At 45.2% G+C, this 16,040-nt stretch overlaps 1 protein-coding gene across 5 annotated transcripts in view; it reads left to right on the top strand.

The window, feature by feature from the left end:
• Nucleotides 1-16,040, top strand: part of pthlha (parathyroid hormone-like hormone a) — a 150,068-nt gene that overhangs the window by 102,674 nt on the left and 31,354 nt on the right. Inside the window, exon 1 of one of the 5 annotated variants that reach the window (XM_070556205.1) lies at nucleotides 7,745-7,822. The exons of the other annotated variants lie outside the window; for them this stretch is intronic. The gene's annotated coding sequence lies outside the window, so the exon portion shown is untranslated. Of the gene's footprint in view, nucleotides 1-7,744; nucleotides 7,823-16,040 lie in introns of those variants that run through there. 5 annotated transcript variants of the gene reach the window in all.

Below are 16,040 nucleotides of genomic sequence, written 5' to 3'. Positions count from 1 at the left end.
ATCTTGCGATACAGTCCGAGCAATAAACACGGAAGTTAGATCCAAACACCCGTTGTGTGGGAGAAGCATCGGCATGAACTGTTTAATCTGCCCATCATTTGTGTTGAGAGATCAGCAGTGTTTGGATCAACAAAGTGTGACTACTTTGATAGTGGAAACTGTATTTATGGCTTACTTTTGTGCATTTAAAGTTCAGCCGCCATTGATAGTTGTTAAAAGTTGTTAAACCTGTGCAAATGAAACAAAAAACGCCTTTTGTTTATCGATTTATTGTGAAATACGGAAATTGTGCTTGCTCCTTTTCCTGTTGGGCGGTTGTGATTTCTGTCCATTGACTGCGGAGGTGTTCCGGCGTCCGGCGAAAATAGGATCGATTCTATTTTTGCCGGACGCCAAAACAGAGGGCGGCGCACGGCGCCGCACTGCCGGAGCACGGCCGCAGTAGTGGAATAGCTCTGACTGACTACAACGGGACCGATTTTGCTCCGGCGTTCGTGTCGGAGCGGAGCGCAGCGGAGCGGAGGTAGTGGAATTTGGGGTGAAGGCTCCTTATTCCTGGGCCAGCTCATGTGGAAACGAGGATCTGAGCAACATTCGGTTAGATACTGGAAGTATTGCATACTACTGGATTTAAAAACTTTTTGCCCCTGAAAAAATGAACTTGCGAGGCTCAGGAACATTTTGCACTGTTGGCAATTGTACCAACAACCTGAAACTGTTACATTTGCAGCTATTTGAGTGATATTTGGAACATGCACTGCACTTTGGCTGTACATGATGTAACATATCAAAGGTCACGACACAGCAAGAACACACCTAAGATATCAAAGGTCAAATGTTCAGGTTCTGCCCCAGTTCTTGCTACAGCAAAGAAGCCAAAACATCTTTGCTCAAGGCCTCATGCGGGACTGCTGCATTCCTCAAGGAATTTTATTTATTTTTTGTACATATTATATAGTTTTAATAAAGATAACATCACAGTTTAAATAATTATTAACCTGTAATTCAATACAAAGGATTTAAAATCTAGAGATGAAAAGTACAAACTAGTTAGCTCTGGCTTTTTCTCTGATTTGTGCAAGAAAACCAAACTATTTAAAAAGAAAACACCATCACCCTGTAGTTAAGAGCAGAATGGAGTTAACGCAGCACCTAATCAATGCTAACAGGCTGTCAGCCTTACAATATGCTTAAAGTTAATGTGTATAACAACGTGTTCTGTCAAAGGAACAACTGTGATTGCAGGTCTCATAGTATTTCATCCATTTAATAAAAGTAAAAAAAGAAAAACGCATCTAATAGAGTAAGTGACTCTCCGAGACATGCTAATGGCTAGCCTCTCAGATGCAAACGCCAGCCTATCCATGCTAAAGGTCCGTCCAGGGGGTAGGAAATCCAGCATCGGAGAGGCCAGCCTAGGCACGCTAATGGCTAGCCTTTCTAACGCTAACACCAGCCCGTCCAGGCTAACGCTAGCCTATCCATACTAATAGCCAGCAGAGGGAGTGTGTGATCCAGTCAATGACCAGCTGAGGTCTGCTAGTCCCTAGCGTATCTAGTAGTAATGCCGGTAAAGGTGCTATTTCTCAGTAAGCAGTGCCAGCCTCTCAGTTACCGGCGCCAGCTTATCATTAATCAGATCGGTAGTTGGTTTTGGAATTTATATAGCCTCCTGCTGCTGGGCATTTGTCTTAATTTTGGCCCCCATACCGCGCCATATTCATTCAGCTTTTAGCGGGAACTGGCTTGCAGTTCGTGTGACTATTCCTTTAGGGGTCCATGTTAGACCAATCAGAGGCCAGAAAATTTAGGAGGTGTTAACAAAGTCCCCTGACATCACAATATTTTCTAAGAAACCCAGTGAAAGGATTATTTTGTTTGTTATGTTACGTAAATATGATATAACAGCCATTTGTTAGTATGCTGAAATAATGTACATAACGGATAATAAAATCCCTATGAAATCATCTAGTAGATTCATTCGGTGTATTTAAGATCTACTCCTCCTTGAACCGTCACCTTATCGTGGTGGAGCAGTTTGAGTGACCTAATGATCCTAGAAGCTATGTTGTCTGGGGCACTTTGTGCCCCTGGAAGGGTCTCCCATGACAAATTGGTCTTAGGTGAAGGGTGAGACAAAAAACGGTTCAGAGGATCTTTCATGGATATACAATCAAAGAGTCGGAGTACCTGGCCCGGAGGGTTACCGGGGTCCCACCCTGGAGCCAGGCCTGTGGTTGGGGCTCGTGAGCGAGCGCCTGGTGGCCGGGCTTTCGCCCAAGGGGCCCGGCCGGGCCCAGTCCGGACCGGATACATGGGCTCATCCAACTGTGGACCCACCACCCGCAGGAGGAACATGAAGGGTCCGGTGCAATGTGGATCGGGTGGCAGACCGAGGCGGGAGCCTTGGTGGTCCGATCCCCGGACAACGAAACTGGTTATTGGGACATGGAACGTCACCTCGCTGGCGGGGAAGGAGCAGGAGCTTGTGGCAGAGGTTGAGCGGTACCGGCTAGATATAGTCGGACTCACCTTGACACATAGCTCTGGAACCCAAGTCCTTGAGAGGGGTTGGACACTCTCCTTTGCTGGATTTGCTCCGGGTGAGAGGCGGAGGGGTGGGGTTGGCTTTTTGTTAGCCCCAAGACTCTCTGCCTGTGTGTTGGGGTTTACCCCGGGGGACGAGAGGGTAGCTTCCCTGCGCCTTCGAGTCGGGGAACGGGTCCTGACAGTTGTTTGTGCTTATGGGCCAAATATCAGTTCAGAGTACCCACCCTTTTTGGAGTCCCTGGGACGAGTGCTAGATAGTGCTCCATCAGGGGACTCCATTGTCCTGCTGGGGGACTTCAGTGCTCACGTGGGCAATGACAGCATGACCTGGAGGGGTGTGATTGTGAGGAACGGCCCGCCTGATCTGAACTCGAGTGATGTTTCGTTATTGGCCTTCTGTGCAAGCCGCAGTTTGGCCATAACGAACACCATGTTTGAACATAAGGATGCCCATCGGTACACTTGGTACCAGGGCAGCCTAGGTCGCAGGTCGATGATAGACTTTGTAGTCGTATCATCTGACCTGCGGCCGTATGTTTTGGACACCCGAGTGAAGAGAGGAGCGGAGCGGTCAACTGATCACCACCTGGTGGTGAGTTGGATCAGATGACAGGGGAAGTTGCCGCGTAGACCTGGCAGACCCAAACGCATAGTGAGGGTCTGCTGGGAACGCCTGGCAGAAAAACCTGCCTGGCAGAAGAACCTGCCGGAGGTGGGAGTCAAAACTCCCACCTCCGGCAGAGCTTTGACCGTGTCCTGAGAGCAGTGGGAGACATTGACTCCGAGTGGGCCTTGTTCCACTCTGCGATTGTTGAGGCAGCTGTTGCTAGCTGTGGTCACAAGGTGGCCGGTGCCAGTTGTGGTGGCAACCCCCGTACCCGCTGGTGGACACCAGAGGTTCGGGGAGCCGTCAGGCTGAAGAAGGAGGCCTACAGGGCGTGGTTGGTCTGTGGGTCTCCAGAGGCAGCAGACAGGTACCGGGTAGCCAAGCGGGGTGCAGCAGTGGCAGTTGCCGAGGCAAAATCTCGGGCATGGGAGGAGTTTGGTGAGGCCATGGAGAAAGACTATCGATCGTCTCCAAAGAGGTTCTGGCAAACTCTCCGGCGCCTCAGGAGAGGAAAGCAGCAACTCGCTCACACTGTTTACAGTGGGGATGGGGAGCTGCTAACGTCAACTGGGGCTATAGTCGGACGGTGGAAGGAATAATTTAAGGAGCTCCTCAATCCCACCTATGCGTATTCCGAGGAGGAACCAGAGCCGGGAGACCTGGGGATGGACTGTCCAATCTCGGGGGCAGAAGTTGCTGAGGTAGTCAAACAGCTACACAGCGGTGGAGCCCCGGGGACGGATGAGATTCGTCCTGGGTATCTCAAGGCTATGGATGTTGTAGGGCTGTCATGGTTGACACGTCTCTGCAACATTGCGTGGTCATCGGGGGCAGTTCCTGTGGAATGGCAGACCGGGGTGGTGGTCCCCATCTTTAAGAAGGGTGACCTGAGGGTGTGTTCCAACTATAGGGAGATCACACTCCTCAGCCTCCCTGGAAAGGTCTACTCCAAGATACTGGAGAGGAGGGTCTGATTGAATTTCAGATTGAGGAGGAGCAATGTGGTTTTCGTCCTGGCCGTGGAACTGTGGACCAGCTCTATACCCTTGCAAGGGTGATGGAGGGGGCATGGGAGTTTGCCCAACCAATCCACATGTGTTTTGTGGATTTGGAGAAGGCTTATGACCGTGTCCCCAGGGGCACCCTGTGGGGGACGCTCCAGGAGTATGGGGTGGGTGGCTATCTGTTAAGGGCCATTCAGTCCCTTTACCAGAGGAGCGTGAGTTTGGTCCGCATAGCCGGTAGTAAGTCGGACCTGTTCCCGGTGAGGTTTGGACTCCGCCAGGGCTGCCCTTTGTCATCGGTTCTGTTCATTACCTTTATGGACAGAATTTCTAGGTGCAGCCGTGGTGTGGAGTGTGTCGAGTTTGGTGGCAGGAGAATCTCATTTCTGCATTTTGCGGATGATGTGGTCCTCCTAGCTTCATCCAGCTCTGACCTTCAGCTCCTGCTGGGTAGGTTCGCAGCCGAGTGTGAAGCGGCTGGGATGAGGATCAGCACCTGCAAATCTGAGACCATGGTTCTCTGTTCTGGTGTATCAGGAGCCTAGCTCCATGTCTCCTACAGCTGCTGGAAATTCTGAAGCTTTTCACAGATTCTTTGTTGATAAAGTGTCAGGCATTAGAGCTGCTATTTCTGGTAACTCTGTTGACCCTGTTCCAGTTCCTCCATCACCACCCACCCTGAGCTCCCTCAATACTGTTTCATAGTCTGAGCTGAATAAGCTTGTTGCGAGGCAGAAGCCATCTGGCTCTCCACTTGATGTTCTGCCTCCTCGTCTCTGGAAGGCTGCCTTTCCGTGTCTTGGCCCATCACTTGGTCAGATTATCAATGGGAGCCTCAGCACAGGTGTGGTCCCAGCTGCTTTGAAAGCAGCAGTTATCCGACCGACCCTGAAGAAACCTGGTGCTGATGTCTCTGTGATAGAAAATTACAGGCCTATCTCTACCCTGCCCTTTACATCTAAACTGCTTGAGAAAGTCGTTTATCAGCAGCTGGTCTCACATTTAGCTGACTCTGATCTGTTTGAGGTTTTCCAATCAGGGTTCAGGTCTGGCCATAGCACAGAGTCTGCTCTACTGAGGGTCCTAAATGACATCTATCTATCACTAGATCAGGGTACATCTGTGGTGCTTCTGTTGTTAGACCTGACAGCAGCCTTCGACACAGTTGACCACGCGATTCTACTGGATCACTTGGAACGATGGGTTGGGATCTAAGGGTCAGCTCTGGATTGCTTTAGATCAGCCTTTCTCAAATGGGGGTACGCGTACCCCTGGGGGTACGTAAAGAAACTCCGGGGGTACGTGAGAAAATGTGCATTCATTAAAAAAAATAGTATCCATGGAAAATGTTTAAAAAAATAATTATTTAATAAATATTTTAGGAAAATATAAGTAAAAGTTCATAAAATGTGTTTTATATTCAGTAGAAGTAGGCTAAATTCATTATTCCAAAATCCCAGAGTCCTCCCCCCAATGCTTTTGCGCTCATTAGGGGGTACTCGGCTGAAAAAAATATTTCAAAGGGGGTACATCAGTCAAAAAAGTTTGAGTACCACTGCTTTAGATCATATCTCCACAAGAGGACATTCTGTGTTAAACTGGGTGATGTTTTTTCTTCTTGGGCGTAGATATTCTGCTGGGTTGCTGCCCTCGGACTCCGTGAGGCTCTGTGATGCTGCTGTTTTTGGGCCCTGACAGGATGTGCTGGGGTCTCCATGCTCTGGGTGGCAATTTGACAACAGAGGTCCCTATTGGGGCCAGTGGGGGAGCTGGCTCCCTGGAGGGCTAAGCCCAACCAGCCATTCCTCCCCACATATTTCTCTCCTCCTGCTCCCTCACATCATCACACAAACATGCACATAGGTCCTTGGGGGGTGGGCAAGTCAGGGAGTGCGGGTATGGACCCCATTTCCGCATTCCTGTGGCAACCTGCCCCCCAATTTTATCTGCACCTTAAACACTTCCACCAACGACATTCCATGCAAACACACATTTTGGGCCTTGGGAGTGAAAACATCCAATGGCAGTTGGCAGGGGGACTTCTCAGCCTCATCCCGAGTGCCGGTGCCCACTTCCAATTTTAAACTGCACTTAGACACTGAGGGCTGTGGGTGCAAGTGGGGTGGTGTGGTGGCATCAGCTGGCATAGGCCAGACAATGCCCACACTGCCCACTCACCACAGCCATGGAATACACCTCATCAACACTCACTAACACCATATTGGAGCAGGCGGAGGGAGACTAGGGGTCTTAGCACACCTCTGTTGTTGCTTGGCTTCCTGGGGCTGGAGGCTAGGAGGGAGATCTGGCCGTCTGGTTGGGGTCTGGGGTGGTGGGTTGCTGTGCTCAGCGTTGGGCGGGGGAGCTTACTCATCAGCACCCCAGCAGAAAGGGTCAAACTCTGTGAACCGGTATTGGTTGTACCCCATGTGCAGCAGTACCGGGACCAGAGTTAATAGGGTGTGTATGGGGAGCATGAGTGGGTGTCCGGCGTGCATTTTTGTTAGTCTTTGGTTGTATGTGCATGTGTGAGCATGAGGGAGGGAGTGTGTGACTGTGTTTGTGTTTGACTGTATATGTCAGGTGGAGTCTTTGACTCCTCCCTTCTCCTGGGACTTCTTTTGATGATATAGGTCTTCGTCTCCCCTCCCCCTGCCACACCTGGTGTGGAGTGTGGTGCCTTGGTCTGCCTGGGTCGTGCCTCCCGGGTCAGGGAGTTTAAGATTTTTGGCATCTGCCTGACCAATCCCGGTGGCTGTCTGGTAGGGTCTGGGTCCCTGGGCTGTGCTGGGTCCCCGGCGGGGGTGGTCGCCCTGGGTCCCGGGTCGCTGGGTCCCGGGCTCGGCCGGCTAGGGGGTGGGAGGCTGCGAGTGGGCCTGAGGGCTTGCCGCCGATATCTCCCGGGAATCTGCCGGCTGCTGGTTGTGGCCCCCTAGGGTGATCCTCTGTGCCTCTCGAGGGGGGCGGGGGCTTTTCTGGTCGCAGTCTCCCTGGGGTTCCTGTGCTCTGGGGCAGCTCCTGGATCTCAGGGACTTGGAGCTCCCTTCGTCTCCTGCATATCTTTAGGGGGCGGATCTGTGGCCCCTCACACTCTCTATTGGACGCTCCTATAGAGAAACCTTACATAAACAATTGATTGATTATACATTTCTTCATTAAATTGACGCAGTGATAGCTTGATCTTGTTGTATTGTTGTTGTGTCCCTTTTTTTTCGTCTCTCTTCCTGCAGGTCTAGAGGCAGACTCTTGTTCATTACTGTTTATTTTTGTGGAACACCCCCCACCCCCCTGTCTCTTCCTTTCTCTTTCACCTCTGTCTCTGTGTCTGGTCGGAATTAAAAAGCATCAAAAAACAACAACAATAACGTTTTAAGTATCAGGCGTGACATTAAAAGCAGACGCTTTGATGCTCCACCTGAGAGTAAATCTGTAAGGCTTGACACCAGCATTCAGACATCAATTCTGTTTGCTTCATAGCCAGACAGGACACGGTAAAAAAAAAAAAAGACAGCGCGGCTGCAGGCAGCGTGAGCCTCGTCTGCAGGAATGTGAGATGTGAGAGCTGCCAGCAGCGGGAAGCGTCCTCAGCTCTGGAAGACATTATTGTTCTGCTTGAGATCAAGAAGCTCCGAATCCAACGTGACTTCTTAGCAAGTTGTTGGTTAGTAGAGAAAAAAAACTCTCAACATCGTCTTTCTGTTTTTCTGCTTTTACTTCATCAGTAGATAAAGATCACAGCAACAGTTTGGGTTCATCAGAAAGCATTTACAGCCAGCTGCTTTTGGTTAATCCTCACAAACATCGAACAGTCCAAGTTAAACCAGCCTGAAAGGAAATGAAACCCCGATCGACCCACGCTGGTAGAACTCACCAGTGTCAAAGCATTTCCAACACACAGTCAGCTGTCTGAAATGTAATGAAACCAAGAAAAGTTTGAGTCAAACTAGAAGAACCTTCGGGCTTCAGGTTTGGTTCGGTGACAGCCTCTCAGTCAAAAGAACACCAGCAGATGTTCCAGGGTGGGACAGTTGGGAGATATCTCTACTGAATTAATTCAATTCAATTCAATTTTATTTATATAGCGCCAAATCACGACAAGAGTCATCTCAAGGCACTTCACATATTAAACATTCCAATCCAGGTCAGTTTATTAAGCCAATCAGAAAAATTGTTTCCTATATAGTGTCAGTGACTTTACAGCAATCCTCATGCTAAGCAAGCATATAGCGACAGTGGAGAGGAAAACTCCCTTTTAACAGGAAGAAACCTCCAGAGAATCCTGGCTTAGTATAAGCAGCCATCCACCATGACACACTAGGGATCGAGAAGACAGAGCACACACACGCACACACACACACACACACACACACACAGGTTACATTGTGATTTCTTAGTAAATATTCTATTTGGCGAGAGATAAACTTTATTGTATTTATCCTAGTGGATCTATAATTAAACGGATAAACTAGTAGTAGCACATCCAACGTCTAGGAAAGCAAAAAGTTATTATCAGGAGAGGGAGAATGTTTAAGTGGTTAGCAGCAGTGTGCTAGTCGATGGCCCCCTCCATGAGGCCACCACAGCTCAGCAAAACATCATTGTAGCTTCTTCTGGGGAGAAAACACTTAGAGAGAAAATAAAGTTAACAGCTGAAATAACAGGAAATAATACAGTTAAAGAGCAGATTGTAGAAGAAAGTAGTAGAGTGTGAAAAGTGGTCAGTGTATCCTCCAGCAGTCTAACAGCAGATAACTCTGGATAACCTAGCCTTTTAGATGGAGGCAGGGCAAGGGAGAGCCGACTGTACACTCCAACTCCCTCTACTCCCCCACTTGTCCAGATCTAGGCTAACATCAGATTTTAACCATAGGCCCTATCAAATAAAAATGTTTTAAGCCTAGTCTTAAAAGTAGACAAGGTGTCTGCCTCACGGACTAAAGCTGGGAGCTGGTTCCACAAGAGAGGAGCCTGATAACTAAAAGATCTGCCTCCCATCCTATTTTTTTAGATATTCTGGGAACCACCAGTAGACCTGCAGTCAGAGAGCGAAGTGCTCGGTTAGGAACATATGGAACAATCAGATCACTGATGTATGATGGAGCTTGATTATTAAGAGCTTTATATGTGAGAAGAAGGATCTTAAAATCTATCCTGAATTTAACAGGTAGCCAATGTAGGGAAGCTAAGACAGGAGAGATATGACCTCTCTTTTTAATTCTCATCAGAACTCTAGCTGCAGCATTTTGGACAAGCTGAAGACTTTTAACTACATTCTGTGGACTTCCTGAGAGTAATGAATTACAGTAATCCAGTCTTAATGTAATAAATGCATGAACAAGTTTTTCAGCATCGCTCCTGGAAAGGATGCTTCTAATCTTAGCAATATTCCGAAGGTGGAAAAAGGAAATCCTACAAACCAGTTTAACCTGGGATTTGAATGACATGTCCTGGTCAAAGATAACACCAAGGTTCCTTATTTTGTTCTCGGAGATTAATGTAATGCCGTTCAGGTCAGGCGATTGGCTAAGCAATTTCCTTTTCTGGATTTCTGGTCCAAAGATGAGAACTTCCGTCTTGTCTTGATTTAAAAGCAAAAAGTTTAGAGTCATCCAACTTTTTATGTCCTCAAGACAAGCCTGTAATCTACCCAACCGATTAGGTTCATCAGGGTTAATGGATAAATATAGCTGAGTGTCGTCAGCATAACAGTGGAAGTTTATCCCATGCTGTCTAATGATTTTACCAATTGGGAGCATATATATAGTAAAAAGAATTGTTCCAAGCACTGAACCCTGTGGTACTCCACAAGTAACCCTGGAGTATGAAGATTTGTCATGTACATTTACAAAATGAAATCTGTCAGACAGCTAGGATTTAAACCAGCCTAGCGCTGTTCCTTTGATCCCTACAACATGTTCAAGTCTTTCTAAAAGAACATTGTAATCAACTGTGTCAAAGGCAGCACTGAGATCTAACAAGACTAGAACAGACACAAGATTCTTATCTGAGGCCATGAGAATATCATTTGTAATTCTCAGTAACGCAGTTTCAGTGCTGTGATACTCTCTAAAATCAGACTGAAATTCCTCAAACAGATCATTAGTGTTTAAATGCTCACGTACTTGGATGGCCACTATTTTCTCCAGGACTTTGGATAAAAATGGAAGGTTAGATATTGGTCTATAATTCATTGGGTCATCTGGATCCAGAGAAGTGTCATGTTGGGTTGAAGTCTTTTGACCCACGACATGCAGAATCACACACAGGCAGAAGGTGAGTAAAATTATTTATTTAAGTTGGATGAGTGATGCAGACGTTGAATGGGATTCGGGAGGTTCTGATGAAGTTCTGCAGCAGAAAACCAGAGTGAGTAGTTGCAGGACAACGGGCACTAAAGGTAATGAGATTTTGTCTTACGGTTTCCAGGTAGTTAGAGAGAGTTTGAAAGGAGGGCACGTCAAGACTGGCTGAGTTGGTCGGGCGAGAGGCAGAGGAAATGGCTGGGAGCTGAGCACCGGAGTCCAGGTTGTACTGATGGCAGGTGGGGGTTGGAGAGCAGGCGGTCAGGGGCGAGCGACGGGCTGGTGTGCAGGATGATCCGGTGAGTCTCTTGCTTGGTGGTGGAAGTTGGCAGATGAATGGAAGGTACCTGAGGAGGTTGGAGGTAACAGGGCAGATTAACTTGATCGAAGCGAGGTAAACAGGAAATACACAAGACAGGCAAGGTTCTGGCGAGAATACTACCCAATACTGAGTAATCATCCAGCGCTGATGTGTTGTCCCGACACTCCTTAAATCCCCTGACCACTGATGAGGAGATCAACAACAGCTGCTCTCCGGACACACCCACCTGCACACAGAGAAACTCAACACAAACAGGTGTTAGCTCAGCACAGACCATGACAAGAAGGCTTCTTAAGTGAAGGTTTGATTACAGCAACCTTAAAATCTTGTGGTACATACCCATTTAGTAAGAATAGATTGATTATATCTAGAACGGGGGCAGTAACCAAAGGAAATGCATCTTTAAATAATTTAGTTGGGATTGGATCTAAAATGCAAGTTGAAGGTTTAGATGAAGCTAATATTTTTGATATCTCTGAAAGCTCAACTGGATTAAAACGGTTCAAACACAGATGAGGTTCTACAGTCACCTCTGATGCTGCCTCACTTACTGAGGAAGAAGAAATCGCATTAGGGAGGATGCTAAAGATTTTGTTTCTAACAGAATTTATTTTACTTGTAAAAAATCCCATAAAGTTGTTGCTGCTGAGGGCTAAGGGAATAGATGACTCAGAGCTATGATTCTGTCTACGTTTGGCAACTGTACTGAAAAGAAATGTAGGCATATTTTTAATCTCCTCAATTAACGCTGAGAAATAAGCAGTTCTAGTTTGTTGAAGCTTATTTTTATAAAGCACAAGACTATTTTTCCAGGATAAGTAGGACTCCTCCTGGTGCGTAGCGCGCCATGTTCTCTCCAATTTTCTAGTTTTGTTTTAAGGCTCGTAAATGAGAATTAAACCAGGGAGCCAACTTCCTGTCCCTGATTACCTTCTTTTTTAAAGGGGCAACATCATCTAATGCCACACGTAAAGAGGAATTAACATGATGAACTAAGGCATCATTTGTGAGGGGCTAGAACTGAGAATATTGCCCTCTGCTACATGCCTCTGAGATGCTGAGGACAATAAAGATGGAACAGTTGATTTAAAAGATGCAACAACGTTGTCAGAAAGAGACCGACTATAGTGAAATTTACTTTTATGTCTCAAGAACTCAGTTATAAAAAACTCAAAGGTTATCAGAAAGTGGTCCGAGAGGACTGGATTATGTGGAAATATCGTTATTTCCTCACACTCTATGCCATAAGTCAGCACAAGGTCTAATGTATGATGGCAGGAGTGGGTGGAGCTATGTATTCTTTGAGTAAAACCAATTGAGTCTAAGATATTACTAAAGGCTACATTGAGGCTATCCTTTTCAATGTCCACATGAATGTTGAAATCCCCCACTACAATGACCTTATCAGTATTTAGCACCAAATCAGATAAAAAATCAGATCTGATCCAAAAACTCAGAGTAAGGCCCTGGTGGACGATATAAAACTACAAACAAGAGTGGTTTTACAGTTTTACAATCTGGATTAAGAAAACTAAGAATAAGATGTTTGAACAAACTGTAACTATTAATTGGTAAGGGATTGATTAATAGGTCTGAATGAAAAATGGTTGCTACTCCTCCTCCTCGCCCTGTACTTCGAGCAATATGATGATTTAAATAATTTGAAGGAGTCGACTCGTTTAAGCTAACATAGTCCTCTTGCTGCAGCCAGGATTCTGTGAGAGAGAGCAAAGAGATCTGATTATCACAAATCAAGTCATTAACTAACAAAGTCTTAGAAAAAATGGATCTAATGTTCAACAACCCACATTTAATTTTTCTAGTTTTCTGCTCAGTTGAATTTGTTCTAATATTTATGAGATTTCCATGATTTGCTTTATTAAGCCTGATATTTAATCTGTGTGGTTTTGGCCGTGGGCAGGACACTGTCTCTATGGGGTAATGGGTGGGTAACAGTACAGAAGCTGCAGAGGGGTGGGTTAAACTACGACTCTGCTTCCTGGTCTGGACCCTGGGTAGTCATGGAGGACTAATAAAACTGGCCATATTCCTAGAAAGAAGAGCTGCTCCATCCAAAGAGGGATGGATGCCGTCTCTCCGCATCAGACCAGGTTTTCCCCAAAAAGTTTTCCAATTAAGTGTATTGATTTATATAGCGCCAAGTCACTTAAAATAAACATTTAAATTTTTATTTAACATTTATTCAACCAGACGAGTCAACTGAGAACCCGTTCTCATTTACAACGACAATCTAGCCAAGAGTTAGCAGTAACACGCACAGAAAAACGAGAGCACGCTTTGACACTCGTTTGTTTCACTTACCCTAACCCAGCAATGGTTTGGTTGCATGGTTTAATTACAGATATCATTTTTATTGTCATTTCAGTGATGGGGAGCTGAGTGTTGGTTGTGTGTATGTATAAGTCTGTAAATGTGTCCTAAAGTCAACTGTAGCCAGATGAGCTGCCAGGTTTCCCGTCTCCAGGCACAAAGTCTGCCAAAAGTTTCACCTGGACCAAGATTGTTGTAAAAGTCTAACAAACATTTTACTAAACAGTTTGCTGCTAAAAGTCAGGTCAGGTGTATTCTGAAACAAACCCTCCAGAACGGGCCGGGTCCAGACCAGAGCCTCGAGTCTCAGAATCTCGTTTTGTGAAGCTCTTCGTGATTTTTATCTTAAGAGGCACTAAATAACAGATTGTTTTCTTTCTTTCTGTCATGCTGGGTTGATCTTTGATTTATTTCAACTCATCTTCCAGTTCACAGATCATTCACGAGCACAAACCAAAACCAAACGTGTTTATACTTTCTATTTTTGTTTCATTCTTCATGTTTTCATCAAGAATTCATTTGAAGCAAACTTCATGGAAATCTTTTGTCTGAAAGCTGCTGGCAGAACATCTGGAATCAGAGCTCGGATGATCTTCCGTCAGATGATTTAAATGTGTAGAAAACAAAAATAGACAACTAGTGACTGAACTTGGTGTCAGTAAATAAAAGATCTCCTAAAAGTTGCAGATCTGCTGTTAATGAGGCGTTTTTGGACTGAGGAGAGAAAACAGTGGTGCAATAATAAACCAGAAGCATCCGTCACATCTTCTGGTTTCTGATGATTTGAGTCCTTTCACTTCTTCATCACTAATCTTCATCAGTCCTCTTCCTCAGACGGCCGCTGACACCTGGAGCTGTTTTAGGCCAGATGGACCAAAACGTAAGCCTCATCATAAGCTGTCGAACAGCTGCTATTCTTCATGGGTTTATTACATTTATTACATACTGTACACATACATACGGTACACATACATACGGTACACATACATACGGTACACATACATACGGTACACATACATACGGTACACATACATACGGTACACACACATACTGTACACATACATACGGTACACATACATACTGTACACATACATACGGTACACATACATACGGTACACATACATACTGTACACATACATACGGTACACATACATACGGTACACATACATACGGTACACATACATAATGTACACATACATACTGTACTCATACATACGGTACACATACATACTGTACACATACATACGGTACACATACATATGGTACACATACATACTGTACACATACATACGGTACACATACATACTGTACACATACATACGGTACACATACATACGGTACACATACATACTGTACACATACATACGGTACACATACATACGGTACACATACATACTGTACACATACATACGGTATACATACATACGGTACACATACATACTGTACACATACATACTGTTCACATACATACGGTACACATACATACGGTACACATACATACTGTACACATACATACGGTACACATACATACGGTACACATACATACTGTACACATACATACGGTACACATACATACTGTACACATACATACGGTACACATACATACGGTACACATACATACGGTACACATACATACTGTACACATACATACGGTACACATACATACGGTACACATACATACTGTACACACACATACGGTACACATACATACGGTACACACACATACGGTACACATACATACGGTACACATACATACGGTACACACACATACGGTACACATACATACGGTACACATACATACTGTACACATACATACGGTACACATACATACTGTACACATACATACTGTACACATACATACGGTACACATACATACGGTACACATACATACGGTACACATACATACGGTACACATACATAATGTACACATACATACTGTACTCATACATACGGTACACATACATACTGTACACATACATACGGTACACATACATATGGTACACATACATACTGTACACATACATACGGTACACATACATACTGTACACATACATACGGTACACATACATACGGTACACATACATACTGTACACATACATACGGTACACATACATACTGTACACATACATACGGTATACATACATACGGTACACATACATACTGTACACATACATACTGTTCACATACATACGGTACACATACATACTGTACACATACATACGGTACACATACATACGGTACACATACATACTGTACACATACATACGGTACACATACATACGGTACACATACATACTGTACACATACATACGGTACACATACATACGGTACACATACATACTGTACACACACATACGGTACACATACATACGGTACACACACATACGGTACACATACATACGGTACACATACATACGGTACACACACATACGGTACACATACATACGGTACACATACATACGGTACACACACATACGGTACACATACATACTGTACACATACATACGGTACACATATATACTGTACACATACATACGGTACACATACATACGGTACACATTCATACGGTACACACACATACGGTACACACACATACGGTACACATACATACTGTACACATACATACGGTACACATACATACTGTACACATACATACGGTACACATACATACGGTACACATACATACGGTACACATTCATACGGTACACACACATATGGTACACACACATACGGTACACATACATACGGTACACATACATACGGTACACATACATACGGTACACACACATACGGTACACATACATACGGTACACATACATATGGTACACACACATACGGTACACATACATACGGTACACATACATACGGTACACACACATACGGTACACACACATACGGTACACATACATACGGTACACATACAT

Source organism: Nothobranchius furzeri, chromosome 1 (genome assembly GCF_043380555.1).
Source record: "Nothobranchius furzeri strain GRZ-AD chromosome 1, NfurGRZ-RIMD1, whole genome shotgun sequence".
Taxonomy (NCBI): Eukaryota; Metazoa; Chordata; class Actinopteri; order Cyprinodontiformes; family Nothobranchiidae; genus Nothobranchius; species Nothobranchius furzeri.
Note: the sequence above shows the minus strand (reverse complement) of the source record. Positions and strands in the feature narration are given on the sequence as shown.